Genomic DNA, 5,953 nt, shown 5'->3' on the forward strand with positions numbered 1-5,953 from the left:
TCTAGGAAAGCTGGGGAATGAAAGCTATGCAGTACAGCCTCCTCCTCCCTATTATTCTGTCCCTTCAGGATGGGGCATCCAAAAGGTGATGAGAGCAAGAGGACTTGCAGCACTAGAAACACTTTGCCAGTCATGAAGCCTGTACTAGTAGTGGGGGCTGGAATCAATGAGGCCTCCTATTCCTCCACTCACCCCATCTTTCAGTCAACAACTCTCAATGCTTCTTGGCTCCTCCTCTCAATCAGTACTTGTGATGCCACTGTTGTTGATGAATATGTTATTTAAGTGATTTCATTTCATTTTATTGAGCTGTAGTAACTTAGGGCATCTCCAGCTCAGCTCTGCTTATATTCCCTTAGGTTTAACCTGCCATCAAGTGCTGCTCCTGCTCTTTCACCAGCATAGGCTTTGTCATGTGCCCTAAAGGCCCAACAACATGGGACATCATCATACACATCACTGTTGCACCGGCCTTAGGCCCAGCAGCCTAAGGACATAAGAAGAGCCTGGCTAGATCAGACCAAAGGCCTATCTAGTGTAGCATTCTGTTCAGATGGCTTATGGGAAACTCACAACCAAGACATGAGCACATAGCACATCGCATCGCTGTTGCATTTGCCACAGGGTGAATTCATCTCAAAGGGGCAAGAAACCAGGACTTGTGATGGACTTAACACCATAGAATTAGAAGAGACCAGTAGGGTTGCCACCTTAGATCTATATACTGTCCCCGCCCCTGCAACCTTAGCCCTAAAGCAGAAATACAGCAGAGAAAGCTTTTCTCACTATTTATTCCCATGTCAGGAAAAGTTAATATCTACAGGCCAGGCTGCTCTTCAAGAGCTCGTCAGAGCTCGTCAGAGCCAAGGGAAACAAAAATAGTAGCCCTATAAGCTAAAGGGCTAACCAGTTCAATGCCCCAGTTGCCAGACAGGACCATTCATAGACCTCCTTTCCTCAGATCAAAAAGAAAGTATTTCCTAGATGGAATGGATCCCAGTTCCTTCTGCTCTGATTTCCTGAGCGTGTTTGCTGAATACACCACTGCGAGCAGGGCTGGAAGAGCCACTAAAACTCTCCTCCCTCTTCTGTGTAGGCACAGTTTTGGCATATACCCCTTGATTTTTGTGGTGGCTAACCTGATCAATACATCAGAGCAGCTTGTTCTCAGCTAGGAGTGCTGTGATTAAACCTGGACACACAAGCTATCTTCCTTCCCAGACAGAGGCCCCACTAAGCTTTTACAAGGAGAGGCAGCCATAAAGGCCAGGCCAGCAGGAAAGCTGGGCTGGTTCCAGCCACGGGGGCTGAGGGATGTTACTCCAGATACAGCTGTAAATATTTGCTGGGAACTTAAAAATCTGGGTCAACAATTCCGGAGCTGAGCCAGTGACTCATACCATGAGGCAACAGGATGACTCATTCTTACCCCCCAAGGACTTTGGGAGATGAGAAGGAAAGGGGGGGGGTGAGGAACTGCCACAGCAAACCCCAGAGATAGGGCAAACACAGTTGCCCTTTATTCCCTCCCCTCACTATACATAAAATCAGGTCTCTTCTCTTGAAAAATATGTGGTGCTTTGTGGGGTTCTGCATCTCTGTGGGACATGAGGAAGGTCATCATTGGGAAACAGGTCCACCTGTTGCCTGTCAAAAGAGTTGGAGGAAAAGAGCAGAGGCAACTCTACGTCTTCAAAAGATGAGGTGGCCAGCTCAGACGGTGGATTTTGAGCAGGAGACTAGGCAGGCTGACAGATCTGACAGACTGGACACAATCCAGTGAAGGATGTTTTCTTGGGCAAGCCCCGCTGAAATGGGTGGAAGTGATGCAAAATCAATGGAAACAATTTCCCACTAGATTGCATTATGTGCTAATAGGGCAAGGTTGATGCCATTTGAATTTTCTGCCCGAGCCAACACAGTCCTATTCTACACAGCAATCAAAGGCAATTTAAGCTCTCTATAAGGAAGAATACACACACACACAGTATGAAAGCTGGTAGTTTTCTGATTAAAGTGTGGTATTTTATCAGCGAAAGAGACGTGATATGCAGATCTTGTGTGACAAATGAGAAATGAGCATATATTTATTGGGTAATAAACAGAGGGTGCCAAATGGGCCTTAAAACATCAGTTCTTGGCTGGTAAGTTATCATGACACTCAACTAGGACCTACTTCTCCACTGAGGCATGGTAAAATTGTGTCTGGGCTGCAGTCAGCTCAATATATTTTGCTGTCTGAGGCTAAGAAAAGATGGTGCCATCCATCTATGAAATGCTGTCCCAAGGAGGCCCGCCTGGCTCTAACTTTGACATAGTTTTGGCACTAGGCAAAGACATTTTCATATTCCTGGGCATTTGGGCAGCATCAATGATTGGACATATTTACTCTGAATATGTTTTAATATGTTTATGTATTTTCTACTGAGCTGTAGTATTTTATTATATTAAATCACTTTGGGAGTGTCTTTTGTGGGAAGTGATTAACAAATTCAATGAACTAATTTACCATCCTTCCCTTAAATGCACCAAACTGGTACCTGAATCTTACTTCAGCACTGGTGATGGGACAGCATCCCACACTGCATCTGAGAGCAGCAGGCTCGCTTTACAGGGTACAAAGCAGGTGGCACATGCACACACTCAGCCAAGCAACCTCTCCTTTCTCCCCTCTTCCAGCATCTGCCACCTGAAGCAGCTACCTCATTCTGCCCAACAGTAGGGCCAGCACACTTCAGAATGCAGCTACAGGCTTACAGAATTAAACGCTTCTCCATAGATTAACAAAAAAATTAAAAAGTATGGTAAAAAAAATACATTGCTGCGCATAGAAAAGGATACAGCTAGGTTATGACAGCAATTCTTCATGGTGGGAATTTCTTGTATGGAGGAGCACTCAATCATGTGAGCTCCCTCTGTAATACTGTACTGTACAGCCCAGATGGCACAAGTTTACTTGCTGAGGTCCAGACCACATGAGATGCAAGAGGTCTGTGATTGGAACTCCTGGCATTTGTTGTTTACTTTAAAACAGCTGTGGGGGACCTTCTCCAGTTTTGATCAGAGCAGTGGTGATGGTGGAGAAGGGGGTGTTTAACCTTTTGTCTGACATTTTTCCAAATCTAAACTTCCTGCCAAACTGCTATGAATCCTACAGAGGGGGGAAATGTAAGCATGATACAAATACCTGCATTGTTGTTGTTGTTATTCCCTAGTATGAGGCTGATAGTAGCTTTAGCAGATGGATTTAGATCCAGAAAATGATGCAGAGGGAGAAGGAAGAAATACTACCTTCCCACCCTTCTATCAGTGCTCCAATCAAATTTGGGCACTTCCCCTCAAAATTTGGGCTCCCCTCAAATAGCAGCTTTAAGGTGGGAACAACAGCTCTGGCAGATGCAGTCATGGATCTCCTGGATGATGTGATCCTAGTGAGAATTAGACCTACTCACCTCTGCCCTGACCTAAAGTGAGTTACCACTCCCCACCATAACTGGAGAGAGCCATATATTTCCTGAGGCAGAAACTGTGGCTCCTGCTGCCCATTCCCCTGCCTGATCTTTTTGTCTAGATGCTCCCCAGCCTGTTGTGCAGCTTACATGCTCCCACCTTCTCTCCCACTGTGAAATGTGCATGGGGTAAGAGATGGCAACTTACTAAAGTTGTATTGCACGCACAGCACCACCAGCACTGATGTGCATCTTCTTAAGTTTAATTGAAGAGAAGAGAAAGAGAGAAAAAGGGATTGGATGGATGGATGGATGGATGGATGGATGGATGGATGGATGGATGGATGGATGGATGGATGGATGGATGGATGGATGGATGGATGGATGGATGGATGGATGGATGGATGGATGGATGGATGGATGGATGGATGGATGGATGGATGGATGGATGGATGGATGGATGGATGGATGGATGGATGGATGGATGGATGGATGGATGGATGGATGGATGGATTTGAAAAAAGAGTGCGGTATTTATAGGCTGGGGGTTAAAGTAAGTGAAGTGGTGGCAAAAAGTTCTGAGGTACCTTAAAGACTAACAATTTTATTATAGCACAAGCATGATGTGTTATCCTGAGAGGCAGGCAGGCAGGCAGTCTTAGATAGTTAGATAGTTAGTTAGATTGATAGATGATAGATGATAGATGATAGATGATAGATGATAGATGATAGATGATAGATGATAGATAGATAGATAGATAGATAGATAGATAGATAGATAGATAGATAGATAGATAGATAGATAGATAGATAGATAGATAGATAGATAGATAGATAGATAGATAGATAGATAGATAGATAGGGGAAGATGCAACAGTAAACAGTATAGTCAGAAATTAAATGCAGAAAGTACAGAGACCTGTAATTCAGGATAACACTTCTTGCATCTGATGAAATAGACTGTTGCCCTTAAAAGCGTATGCCGCAATAAAGTTTGTTCATCTTTTAAAATGCCACAAGAACTAGTGGTTGTTTTCTCTCAGGCAGGTGATCCTTGCTATGAAATGCTGAGTCAGTGTTCTCATAATTTCTTTAAGGCATCTGGTCAAGAAGACTATCCTCACTGCTTGTTGGCCAAGCCTTCAATGGCACATTGAGACTGTACCCATTTACTAAGGAGCAAGTCTCACTGAACTCAGTGGGACTTTCTTCTGAGTAGACCTGCAGGATTGCCCTGTAAGGTAAGCATAAATTAGGTCAGATTTTCATCTAATACAGAATAGAGAATTTAGCATTGGGAGAAGCGCTAAAAATTATCACAACCTCCTCCCAAATAACGCACCATTATTGATTTTTATTTTTTTTACCCGTGAGATAAACTAGAGATGGTTACAAAAATGAACAGAAAGAAAGTTTACTGATGTACAGAAGCTATGTCCGGGCATAAGAATAATTTAACTTTTGGATTTAGGGATAAAGGGCAGATTTAAACCGTTGAAGGGATTGATTGATTCATTGATTCATTATTTATTTATTTATTAAAACCACACCCTCCCAATTTCTTAATTGATTCAGATGGGCCAGTTTGATCTCAAAAGAGCATGGAGTGGTTAAGCAACATCTCTATTACAGCCAGGGCCTGAGTCATTGTTGGGGTATATCGCCATCTAGTGACAAGAAACAGACACTGCAAAATGGCAAAACGGGCAAATGTGTGCCCCAAAAGTCTACACCCCCACATCTTACATAAAGCATTGCTTCAAATTCTTGCCCCTTGTTTGAATCCTGATTCTCCCACATTTACAATACATAATATCATCCCTCTCTTCTCTGGATTCATTCACCTGGTTTAATTAATATAACTCCCCTGGTTTTGCATTTGCAATGGCTAACATGCATTACAGAATCCCCATGTTATCTATAGCATGTACTGGGAAACTGGAAAAACCCACCTTAAAACAAACAAACAAACAAACAAACATTATTACCCTCCATATACTGCAGCTGAAAGAGTAAGGGCTGAAAGATCATTGCTTGCCCAAGGTCACTGAGCTCTCAGCAACAGCAAAATTTAAAGTTGGGACTTTCTGGGTTATAGAACATCCTTTTAGCCTTGCACACTACTAGTCATAAAATGTCTTTATTTTCATTACAATTGGGTAGTTAAAAGTAAACAATAAAAAAAATCCACACTAAATTATCCGGAGCGTGTTTGTGTAGTGCTCACATAAAGGGTTTCTACTTCTCATGGTTTTTTAAGAGTCCAGGGTCACCCACCAGAACAGCCTGTGTTCATGGCCCACCAGGGTATGTAACAAGGTAAAATGCTGGCCATGGCTGTAAGAACCCCATAGACACAGCTGGTGAGAGGTGAGCAGTGATGGAGCTCTGGGAATTACTATCAGAAGTTTCTGAGGGGTGGCCATCTGCCCTGAAGGAGATGCCCCACCCACTCCAGCCCTGTCAGCAGTTCAAGTCTCCAGCTGATCACTGGGTCACATGCT

Source organism: Rhineura floridana, chromosome 3, assembly GCF_030035675.1.
Source record: "Rhineura floridana isolate rRhiFlo1 chromosome 3, rRhiFlo1.hap2, whole genome shotgun sequence".
NCBI lineage: Eukaryota > Metazoa > Chordata > Lepidosauria > Squamata > Rhineuridae > Rhineura > Rhineura floridana.